Here is a 13,365-nt window from a genome sequence, read left to right on the forward strand (position 1 = left end):
GACAGCAGAATTTCCCATGATGTTACAGTCTTGCAGTCTAGAGGTGTACATTGTAGCATATTTTCCCCAAACTTCATCCACTGGCATATTCTTTACAGTAATCTTCTAACTTCACTGGTACAGGGTTACTCCTGGGTCACCTGCTATGGAGACCCTGCTTGGGCCTGAGGCCTAATATGCCTAAACTGCAATCTTACAGGCCTCAGCCTGTAGGCCTTGTGTTAATGACTTACTTGGCTTATAGGCCTAACATGCACTCACTCATAAGTGAGTATCAACCTTATATTCCTATGATCCTAGCCTACTTAAACCTATCCATCACATTAATTATAATTAACCAGAACAATAAATCCTATTAAAATGATTAAATAAAATAATTGGCTACATGAGGAGTAGGCAAACTGCAAAAGGTATATATGTCTACACTGCAGTTTTGAGCAAGTGTCCTAGGCAGGTAGACAGGCTCACACATATGGACTTATGGCTGAGGTGGTAGTTCAGGATCTGCGGACTGCCCAGTCCCTGGGGTCTAAAGTCAGGTGCCTAGTCCAAGTCTCTGGTGGAGCTCCAACATCAACACTGCAGTGTTTAGTGTGCTAGCTCAAATCCCACTACTGTGAGTCTCTCTATCCAGATTAGGAGGCTCTCTCCCAGTTGTACTGTAGACATACCCAAGATGTTCCGAGGCCAATCCCAGTCTTGAAAACTGTATAGGCAGGACATATCAACATTATGAATACATTTCTCCTGAAATTACTTTTGGAAGCTGATTGCTCCTTTTGTTTAAAAACCCATAAATGTTTCTTTGTTCAGTACTTCAGGTGCAACCTCACATTACAAGTCATACTAAATTTTGTGTCATACATTTCACATCACAAAAACAAAAAGACTGGAATCAGTGCTTTATGACATTTAAATACTGATTTTCAGAGTGAAACAAAGGAAAAAAAAGATTTTTATTCCTTAGGTATGTTGAGCAAGAAAAAAGCTTTTTACACAAATGAAGTAAATATGTAGGAACAAAAGAATGGCCATAATTGGTCAGACCAATGGTTCATCTAGCCTCTGACTGTCAGAGGCTTAGGGACACAAAGAGCAAGGGGTTGCATCCCAAATCATCTTGGCTAATAGACACTTCATGGAGGATAGGTCCATCACTTATCTTTTTGTTTTGAATCCCATTACAGTTTAACCTTCACAACATCCCTTGGCAATGAGTTCTACAGGTTGACTATGCAAAGTAGTACTTCCTTTTGCTTGTTTTAAACCTGCTGCCTATTAGTTTCATTGGGTGACCCCAGTTCTTGTGTTATGTGAAGGAGTAAATAGCACTTCCCCCCCACACACACTTTTTCACACTATTTGTGATTTTACATACCTTCATATCCCCCCTTAGTCATCTGTTTTCCAGTTGGAAAAGTTCCAGTCTTATTAATCTCTCCTCATATGGAAGCAGTTACATATCGCTAATCATTTGTTGCCCTTCTCTGTACCTTTTCCAATTCTAATATACCTTTTTTGAGATGGGGTGATGAAAACTGCCTGCACTGTTCAAGGTGTGGGCTATCATGGATTTATGTAGTGATATTATGTAATGGCTCTCACTTGGGGTCCAACTGGGAAGCGTGGCCTAGTGGTCACAGCTGCAACCCCTTACTTCCAAGGGGAGTGTGGGGAGGGGAGCCAAGGCCCTCCCAGTCTGCTGGACTCCCACTTAAGACCCTTTGGGCTACTAGTGGTCTGGCAACTCTCCCATCCTCCCTGGGCCTCTGTCTCCCTCACCCCCCACCCAGGGTGAGCTTAGTCCAAGGCTTTCCCCTGGTGAGGAAGTTCAAACCAAAATAAGTAAGTAGGGGTTACCAGTGTCCACATTATACTTCCCTTGCGGATTGTCTCTGGGTTAGGCCCCTTTGGGCAGCTGTGTCAGAGCCTTTAGGCTTCCCTCTGCTCTGTGCTGCTAGATCTGTGGGGTGTAGGTCTGCTCACCTCCAGCTCTTCCACCCAAATGACCCAATTCCCTGTCTTTTAATGCCTCCAGTAGATGGAGCATTTGCTGCAGGTGTGGCGGGTGGGGCTGGCTGAGACCAAAATAAATCCTTAGCCCTTTGTTGCTCAGTGTACACCCCACCACACATTATGATATTTTCTGTCATTATCTAGCCCTTTCCTAATGGATCCTAACATTCAGTTAGCTTTTTTGAATGGCACTGCACACTGAGAGGATGTTTTCATAGAACTATCCACAATGACTCCAAGATCTTTCTTGAGATCACATAGTTTAGATATCATTATATATATAGAGAGAGTTGGGATTATGTTTTCAAATGTGCATTATTTTGCATTTATAAACATTGAAATTCATCTGGCATTTTGTTGCCCAGTCACCCAATTTTGAGAGATCCCTTTGTAACTGTTAGCAGTCAGCTTTGGACTTAACTATCTTGGGCAATATTGTATTGGCTGCAAATTTTGCCACCTCACTGTTTTCCAGATAATTTATAAATGTTGAACAGCACTGGTCCCAGTACAGACCCTTGGGGGACACCAGTATTTACTTTTCTATATTCTGAAAGTACAAGTACACTATATCTGGATCACCCTTGTCCACACATTTGTTGATCCCTCAAAGAATACTAATAGATTGGAGAGGCACAATTTCCCTTTACAGAAGCAGTATTGACTCTTCCCCAACAGATCATGTTTATCTAGGTGTCTAAAAATGCTGTTCTTTGCTATAGTTTCAACCAGTTTGCCTGGTACTGAAATTAAGCTTACTGGCCTGTAATTGCCAGGATCAGCTCTGGAACCTTATTTTAAAAAAAATTGGCATCGCATTAGCTATCCTCCAGTCATCTGGTACAGAAGCTGGTTTAAGTAACAGGTTACATACCATAGTTAGTTCTGTAATTTCACATTTGAGTTCCTTCAGAACTCATGGGTGAATACCATCTGGTCCTGATGACTTATTTTGTTCCAAAACTTACTCTATTGACACCTCAATCTGGGACAGTTCCTCAGATTTGTCACTTAAGAAGAATGACTCAGGTGTGGTAATCTCCCTCACATCCTCTGCAGTGAAGACTGATGCAAAGACTCCATTTAGCTTCTCCACAGTGGGTGCTCCTTTAGTGCCTTGATCACTGATTTTTTGGCAGACTTCCTGCTTCTGATGTACTTAATTTGGGTGGTTTGCTAGGGGCTTTCCCCCTGCCCCCCAATTCTTTGGCTTGCCCAATTATACTTTAAAACTTGCCTTGCCAGAGTTTATGCTCATTTCTAGTTTCCTCAGTAGAATTTGACTTCCAAATTTTAAAGGATGCCTTTAAACATCTTTTGGATTTGTGACTAGAATGGACCTCCTGGGTCATTCCAGTCCAGTCTCCTGTCACAGGCAATGCCATCTTGTAATCCCTTAGATAAATTTATCAACTTTTTCTTATATCTTGTTAGGTTTTAGATAGTTACGTAGCCACTACTATTGGAAGGCTATAAAAGTGCTGGATCATATTAAAGAAGTTCTGTATTAAAATCATGAGTAAGTTTGATTCCCCATAGTTTAAATTCCAGGGCATTACTAATTAAGTGGTCTCTTGGTTTGGGTTTTTTTGGGTTACTGTTTCTCTCCCTCTGTGTGAAACTTGCAAGCTGCTAATTGTGTTAGTACATCCTAAAACAGAGAGAGACTCAAAGGGATACTTTGTAACAACAGAAACAGCACACAGAGACTCCCCACCCTTTTGTTGTATTTATCTCACTTTGTTAACAATTGTGATTAAAATAGAGATAGAGGATGTATGTGGATGGATGCTTGATGTAGATAATAATTGAATGATCAGGGAGGTGCCAGCCTCGGAGTTCAGTATCAATCAGCCAAAGAATGTGCAGAGTGGAGACAACCAGATGACCCCTGGGGGGCAGACTGGAATCCACCCAACAGCCTCAAGGATGGGAGAACCAAAAAACAAGATAACATCTGGCAGCATGGAGCCATCAGGAAGGTACCATCTGCTGACTGATTCAGCAACAGCATGATGAAGCAATTCCCATAGACTGGCATAGGAATAAATTCTGACAAGATTGGACTCTAGAAACTGAGAACTTTGAGTCTGGTTCTGCTACTACCCTCCAAGAGCATTGGATACACATCTGACAGAGACTCGGCTCCATCCTCATGCCTAAGTTAACTGGCCAGTAACTTGGCATGAGCAACCTCTAGGCTGGTAATTAGAACAAATTTGCAGAACCTGTGTGTGCGTGTGTGAGAATGAATATGAAACTGAATGAAATGTTATAGCTATAACTGCCTATTATTCTTTATGTATTCACAATAAATGTGACATTTTGTCTTAACCCCTTTAATAAGATCCTGCTGGTTTTTATTTTATTGGTATAACAGAAGTGGTAAACAGGATGACCCTGATAATTATAAAATGGTCAGTTTGACTTCAGTCTGGGGAGGGGAAATAGTCAAACAGTGATACAGGACTTGATTAATAAAGAATTAAAGGAGAATGTAATTAATGCCCAAGACGACGACTTTATGGAAAATAGATCCTGTCAAACTAACCTCATTTCTTTTTTGAAAAAATTGGTTGATAAAAGGTAAGAGTTGATATATACTTGGACTTTCGTAAAGCATTTGACTTGGTACTGCACAACATTTTGATTAATAAATTAGAAAAATACAAAGTCAACTTGACACATACCAATTAAAACCTGGCTAACTGACAAGTCCCAAAATGAAATTGTAAATGGGGAATCTGAGTGGTTGTGTTTCTAGTGGGGTTCTGCAGGGATCCCTAGTCCTATGGTATTTGCCTTTTATGTCAATGACCTGAAGAAAACAATGTCACCGATAAAGTGAGCAGATGATACAAAGATTGTGGGAGTGGCAAATAATAAAGAGAACATGTCATTGCTACAGAGTGATCTGGATCCCCTGGTCAGATCAGTTAATCAGCTGAACATGAGCTCTGTAGTCAAAATTACTAATGCAGATCCTTGATGATAGACAGGGAATCTTGAGTGGGGAGGTTATATTACCACTACATTTGGCACTGGTGGAACTGCTGCTGGAATATTGTATCCAGTTCTGGTGCTCACAATTCAAGTAGATGATAAATTGGAGATGGTTCAGAGAAGAATCACAAGAACGATTAAAGGATTGAAAGGCATGCCTTATAGTAATTACTCAAGGATCTCAATCGGTTTAGCTTATCCAAAGGAAAGGTAAGATATGATAATTACTGTCTATAAGTACTTACAAGGGGAATGAAACTTTCATAATGGGCTCTTCAATCTATCAGACAAAGGTATAACAAGATTAAATGGTTGGAAGTTGATGCTAGACAAATTTAGACTGGAAACAAGAGAGTTATAACCATTAGAGCAATTTACCAAGGACTCTGTTAGATTCTTCAGCTGATCTTGATTTTAAAATTTCCAGTGATGTTTCTCTAACATATATGTGTAGTTCAAACAGACATTAATTCAGGGAAGTCCTAGGACCTGTGTTATGCAAGAAATCAGACTAGATCACCACAATGGTCCCTTCTAGCCTTATAATATATGAGGTGATCAGACTTTCACAACTCCCTTTGAGATTCTATTCCATAATCTAATGGGCCTCACCTAGATTGAAGGATACTGGATATTTAGTTATTTTAAAAAAGGAGTAGACAGTCTGATTATGAGTGTAATGTAAAAGCTGCAGAATAAAGACAGTGAAGAAATACACCTGATTATTTTGAGAGCCATTCACAATGTATTTTTGTGTTGTAATATTTAAGAATGCATTGTACTTTTATGAAGTAAAAGGAAAGGGAAAATAACTTCATGCTACAGTAAAGGAATTGGGGGAAGAATCTGTTAATATAGGGCCAGGTTTATCACTGGGGTAGTCCTACTGAACTCAGCAAAATAATACTGGTGATGAATCTGGCCTATTTCATCTAACAGCTTTTGGTGAAGGAAAACATGCAATTTAAGGCAGAACTTGCTATTTCTCAAAACTTTTGAGTCTTGCCATTAGTAATTCATCAGTGGTGTACATCTTCGACTTTTTGTAAAATGATCATTTATCTTTTGACACTTTAACCTTTATAATCCTTTTATAGCCAAGATAAATATTATGGGATTTCACTGATTTTGGGAAATACTTCTTTGATTAATGTTATGCTGTTTAGATTATAGGATTTCTAACCAGGCAAGTACAAATGTGCTACTTTAAAATGACTTTGAATACAATCCTGCAGATGTAGAATCACCATAATGGGATTACATTTCTTAACAAATGTGACTTTGGATACAAGTACCCTGCTTTATTTTCATTTAGATGAATGTGCAGTAGCGTGAGCACCTTTGGAAGCAGATTAAAGTGAATTTTTACTAGCAACTATTTTTTCTTAGAGGTAAAAAAAATGAAATAGTAGCATGTAGACAGTTACCAAGACAACAGTCTCCTTATTTGAATACAAAAATAGTACACAGGGGAGTAATTCTGTTGGTAAGAAAACAAAGCTAAGTTATTCGTTTTATATGTTGATTACCTGAGTCTATTGGTTTACTGTCAGTGGGATAAGTTATTTAAAATGTTAACTAAATGATTAACCATATTAAGACCCAAGAAAGCATAATGATATTTACTTATCACATCACACAATGGGTACATATTCAAAACACTGTCTGGGATTTATACATCTAAAAATTTGAGTTTAGGCATGGCGATATTTGCACCTCCTTGAGAATAGCGGATTTGCAAATAATCTATTCAAGCCATTGATTAAGTTTATTCCCTTTGCTGCTCAGAATTATTCCGTCTAAAAGGTGGTGGAGTTGGCATGTCCACAGAACCAGCCTCCCACTTTTTTATGGGTGGGGGGGAGAAGAGGTGAGGGAGTCAGGGTGGGAAGTCCAGCAGGCAAAGCAGTAGGTCAAGCATATGAAGCTAGGGAGAATCCAAAAGGCAGATTACAACTCAGTCACAATCTGCCTTACAGTCTGTTTTACCAGTCCCATAACAAGACTGATGAACCTGAGGAAGATTCTGAAGCCAATATGCGGTTGTATCAAGTTGCACATAAAGTGTGAGAACTGAATAATTAACAGTGACATGCAGACAGGCAGGCTATTCTGATGTGAGGTACTGCACATCTGATGTTCTGGCCTCAAGGGTGCTACTCTTGGTGGATTTCAGTGTGCACTGTAAATATGCTGTATGCTTTGTGTAGGCTGTGTCCTACTATATTTTTATGGGGAATATAGATGTAGTTGTGAACTCATGCAATTGTCCTGATGCCCAGTGATCCAAATTTTCTGGACATTATATATTATAGGTTTCAGAGTAGCAGCTGTGTCAGTCTGTATCTGCAAAAAGAAAAAGGAGGACTTGTGGCACTTTAGAGACTAACAAATTTATTTGAGCATAAGCTTTCGATGAAGTGAGCTGTAGCTCATGAAAGCTTATGCTCAAATAAACTTGTTAGTCTCTAAGGTGCCACAAGTCCTCCTTTTAATATATATATTATGTGACTTCTATGGGATACTGAGAACATAACAGCTGAATGAGGTATTACATTAGCGCATCAGCCTAAACTGATCATTGGGATTGATCACTCTTTGCCAAACAACCCTCCATTTTCTTTTTCATATCCTGTAGATGTCTGAATTGCCCAGTTTATAGACAATAGACATTTTTCCCCTTAAATTGAAAGTAAGATCACTCACAAATTAGAATACTTACAATTACCAAAGAAAAGAAACTCATGGCTCCTGATATAAAAGTAATTTGTTTCTGAAGAATATAAAGGATATAAATAGTTACTCACTCTACCACTCTATTCTTGAAGGAGATGTATGAGGAGTAGCTCATCCATCCTGGACATGTGGAGAAGGAAGATAGTTTAGTAGGTTATGCTAAAATTTGGAATACAGTAACCAGGAAAAAGGGTCATCACAAATGTTTCTGCTAATTTATATGTTCAGCCTGTAGAATAGCTGGCTGAGTACACATGTAATATTGATGAGCGCAGACCATTAATTCTGCCCACACCATCCCCAGTCACAAGCCCTATCTACTCATACTCCCTTATTGGTTCTCCCACACTCCCCCAATCTGTCCTAAATTCAATAAGATTGACTTTCACCTCTCAGTCTCCTCCCACTCATTTATCCCTGTTCAGCTGCCCCTCACTCATTATCCTCTCCCACCCCCAATTCCCTCTCCTCATTTTTCTTGTCTCCCCTCTCACATTCTCTCTTCCTATCCCCCTTCTCACCCAACCCACTCCTGAACTTGTGTTCTTTCATTCCTCATACTCACCTCAGATCTCTTTTCACCTCCCTCATTCCTGCTCTGTCATTCAGCCTCTCAATTTCACTTTGTTGTACTAATTTTGATGGAATATATTGGTCTAAAGAGTCAAAGGTGTTAATGTGACCATGCCACTGTCCAACATTAAACAGTGGCAGACAGTTTGGGGTGTGGTATACACAGACATCAGACTGAGTACCATGGCTACCTTCACTAAAAATCCTTTTAACTGTTTATTAAAGATACATAAAAAGAAAAACAGTCAAAGCATTTGAAAAGTATTAAATAAGACTTTCATTGTAACATCTTGTTCTTTCACTGGAGAATTTTTAGAAGATGCTCATCCCCCTCTATTTAACAGTCTTTTAGATAGTATTAAAGATGGCAACTGTACTTTTAGGAGAAAAGAGATGTGCTGGAGTTGTTAGACTCCAATCCCATTTCCTATAGGACAACACATGCAAAAGGAGAAAAACAGCAGCAAAGATAGAAAACCCAGCTTCTGGTGTGGACTTTCACTTGCAACCTCACTGCTGGAGACATGTACAACACATGGTTTTATCAGACACTCTGAGACCTGGTAAACTTGTACCAGTATCATACTGTTTAGAGAATTGCTTTTAGCTTCCTCTCTGGTCACAGGCTTACAGCTGTGTTACAAAATATAGTCTTGCTCAGCTAAGCCAGACTCTTATTAGATAGAAGGAAAAAAGGAGAGGGATAAGAAATAAGGTGGGGAAGGAAAAGAACACAGGGGGTGAGACAGTCTCAAATCCTAGATGGCTTTGGGAATTTAGCCAAAGCCAGTGGAGGTGGTGATATAATCTGGGTCATTTTCTTTGGTCCAGTCTGGTTAAGACATTTCTGAGGATTAGGGCAAAGACGCAGCATTACATTGTTAACGAGGTCCCAGGACATGGTGCAGATGGCAGCCATGATGGTGAAACTTGCCCTTTTCTGTTCTCCCATCTTGTAGTCAGACAGCATCCTTGTCCATTTCCCCTAATTTATTTATTTAAATATTCCCCCCTAAAAGGGAATGATAGGTGGAATAGCCATCCTCATTATTTGGTCCACCAATTAGGCCTAGCCTCCTGCTCACTAATTTTGGTCCATTGATTTTCAGTCCCACACTTCTTTTGTTTACCAGACATGATTTTAACCATCTGAGTTATATTAGTAGGCCTTGTGTTTTGACTAATTCACCGTCTCCCCCTCTGCACCTTCCCCACAGCCAGTAATGTTTTATTTATTTCCCACAGTTAGGCCCACAATTACTGTTCCTCTCACCTGTCTTTGTCCATCCCATCCCTCTCTGCTGACATCCCAGCCTTTGCAAGTGTGTCTATGACTCCAGATGCCTGTTCAGAAGATGAAATATCAGAAGTCTGCTCAGTTTAGCTGCGTACAATCATTGAAAATGTGCAACTAAGTTAGAAAAAGGAGAGAGAGTATTTTAAGTGAGTCTTTGTCCTTTTAGTTGATAGCTCACCTCAGTAGCACTATTTTTCTTGCTCAGTGCAGAGATATGGTACAGATAGAGTAATTATACCAAGCTTAGAATCAGAGTAAGTTAGTTTATAAAAAGATACTTTGGTTAAATAATTGAATTGGCCAAGTTACCTCTACTAGAGGTTTCACTGTTGTGCGTCTGCATTGATTAGCTAGAGAACAGACTGGATAATAATTACAAATTTATGAGTTTTATTAGCCAATATAGCACTTAAAGTTACTGTAATGGGGGACAATCTCTTGAGCACATTCTAGCAGCTGGATGTGGTATTGCAGTTCTTTTCTCACTCCTAGTGCTCCTTTCAGGCTGCCAGCCAACCTTGGTTGGTCTTCCTGGCTTGGCCCTCCAGCCAAGTCAAAGTCAAAATGAACCTCATTCAGGGTAGTAATGAGTCCAGTAACTGAAGAGTGTCAGTAGGACAGTAGCAATGAGTCCAGTAGGTCAGTAGCAATGAGTCCAGTAACTGAAGAGTGTCACTAGGGTCTTCAGCCTTGGTTCTGGGCCTTTAAAATTCAGCCCTTTTTTCAGGCTCTCAAAAAAGCCATGTCCCCTTCTTGGGTTTTATGCCACTATGGTCAGTGGGGGAATGGATACCTCCCCACTATTCTGGGTACCAACCAAGGGACCCTGTAAACAGCAGCTATGCCCTGCTCTAGTTTAGTTCATTGCTGCTTCTTCTTGAGGTCTTCCTATTTGGCCCCTTTTAGCTTCATCCTTACATCAGGAGTTAAGACTCTTAGATCTGTTCTCTCCCTGCAAACATATCTTAAGCAAATGGAGCCAGAACCAAACTCCAGGTGTCCCTTGAGCCTTTGACCAGAGAGAAGCACTCTTCCTCACCTCACTGGTCCCAGCCAGAACAGACCTGCTAAGGCCTTGCAGCTGCTTTTATCTAACCCTTCTAGGCTCTGATTGCAGCCTCTCTAGGCAGGCCTATAGGACACTACTATAAGGTGGGTGCGTAACTGGTTGGAAAATTATTCCCAGAGAGTAGTGATCAGTGGTTCACAGTCATACTGTAAGGGCATAACAAGTGGGGTCCTTCAGGGATAGGTTCTGGGTCTGGTTCTGTTCAATAGTTACATCAATGGTTTAGATAATGGCATAGAGAGTACAGTAGTAAGTTTGAGGAAGATACCAAGCTGGGAGTTGCAGCAAGTGCTTTGGAGGATAGGATTAAAATTCAAAATGATCTGGACAAACTCGAGAAATGTTCTGAAGTAAATAGGATGAAATTCAGTAAGGACAAATGCAAAGTACTCCACTTAGGAAGGAACAATCAGTTGCACACAGACAAAATGGGAAATGACTGCCTAGGAAGGAGTACTGCAGAAAGATCTGGGGGTCATAGTGGATCACAAGCTAAATATGAGTTAGTGTAACACTGCTGCAAAAAAAGCAAACATTCAGGGATGTATTTGCAGGAGTATTGTAAGCAAGACAAGAGAACTAATTCTTCCGCTCTACTCCATGCTGATTAGGCCTAAACTGGAGTATTGTGTCTAGTTCTGGGTGTCACATTTCAGGAAAGATGGACAAATTGGAGAAAGTCCAGAGAAGAGCAACAAAAATGATTAAACGTCTAGGAAACATGACCTATGAGGGAAGATTGAAAAAAATTGGGTTTGTTTAGTCTGGAGGAGAGAAGACTGAGAGGGGACATGATAACAGCCTTTTATGTACTTGAAAAGTATTACAAGAAGGAGGGAGAAAAATTGTTCTTAACCTTTGAGGATAGGACAAGAAACAATGGGCTTAAATTGCAGCAAGAACAGATTAGGTTGGACATTAGGAAAAACTTCCTAAGTGTCAGGGTAGTTAAGCATTGGAATAAATTGCCTAGGACAGTTGTGGAATCTCCATCATTGGGGATTTTTAAGAGCAGGTTGGACAAACCTGTCAGGGATGGTCTACACAAAATACTTAGTCCTGCCTTAGGTGCAGGGGACTGGACTAGATGACCTCTTGAGTTCCCTTCCAGTTCTATGATTCTATAGAATATCAAACTTGAATGAAATGAAGAAAGTTATAATCATCAAGAGATCATAACAGTTCATTTAGTTCAAGGTCTTATCACAATCTTGTTACAGAGGCAAATATTGTCCAGGCAAGTGAGGTAGCTATCAGCACAGAACTACAGATCATTATGTATAATCCAATCAAATTTATTTGCCAGTGGAAATATAAGACTGATCATGTCAGTTCAACTAAACAGTACTACAGAAGAAATTAAGACAGGTTACCTAGTTGTCAAAGAATGTCAATTCAGTTCAAAGCTACCTTGCTGAGGTGACAGTCCTGCATAGATAAGTACCAAAACCTGGCTATGAGTATCACATTAAACCCCTGGCAAAATAAGCAGGTAACTTTGAAACTATTCTAATTTCCCTGGAATTTCATCAATATTGTACACTTTAACCCAGAAGTGGGCAAACTATGGCCAGTGGGCCACATCCAGCCTGTGGGCCCCCCCAGCTCCTGGCCAGGGAAGCTAGCCCTCAGCCACTGTCTCCCCTCCCCCACAGCCAGCACAATGCTCTGGGTGGCGGGGCTGCGAGCTCCTGGGGCAGTGCAGCTGCAGAGCCTGGCCTGACCCGGTGATCTGTGCTGCGTGGTGGCAGCATGGCTGTAGCATCGCCAGCCACTGGTGCTCCAGACAGCGCGGTAAGGGGGCAGGGAGCGGGGGGGTTGGAGAGAGAGAGAGCAGGGGAGTTTAGGGGTGGTGGGCAGGGGTGTGGATAGGGGTCTGGCTGGTCAGCGAGTTGGGAATGGGGTAGTTGGATGCAGCAGGGGTCTGGGGGGAGTAGTTAGGAATGGGGGGGTTGGATGGGGCAGCAGGGGGCAGCGAGGGGACAAAGAGAAGGGGTGGATGACACAGCTAGGAGGTGAGGGCTGGGCCACGACCCCCTCCCCTAACCGGCCCTCCATACAATTTCTGAAACCCGATGCAGCCCTCAGGCCAAAAAATTTGCCTGCTCCTGCTTTAACCAAAGGTTCAAATAGCGGTACAATCTTCACTTTATGAGCCAATTCAAAGCTTCTTCCTCTTTTTGTGTAAGAAACTGTCAATTCTCCTGACCATAAAATCTGTGAGAGGATTTTAGGCCAAATTCTGAAATGCTGACTAGTGGTTTCTAGCAGCTAACTTTTGTTGTAGAGAAGCAGTTTCCTGTTACAGGCTTTGTTAGCATAAAGCTTAACTCTCAGCTGAGTTAGTGACAACATGTAATTTCTAGACAACTAAAGTTCATCTTGTGTACTTCTATTTCTTCAACAACATAGGTTTTAGTCACTTTGAGGTCTTTAATCAGGTATGTGCCTTCTGAGAAGCATTTAGCTGACAACCAAGTCATCACTTGGGTAAATATATATAAAAAGAAAAGGAGTACTTGTGGCACCTTAGAGACTAACCAATTTATTTGAGCGTGAGCTTTCGTGAGCTACAGCTCACTTCATCGGATGCATACCGTGGAAACTGCAGCAGACTTTATATATACACAGAGAATATGAAACAATACCTCCTCCCACCCCACTGTCCTGC

Source organism: Lepidochelys kempii, chromosome 3, assembly GCF_965140265.1.
Source record: "Lepidochelys kempii isolate rLepKem1 chromosome 3, rLepKem1.hap2, whole genome shotgun sequence".
NCBI classification, from domain to species: Eukaryota; Metazoa; Chordata; order Testudines; family Cheloniidae; genus Lepidochelys; species Lepidochelys kempii.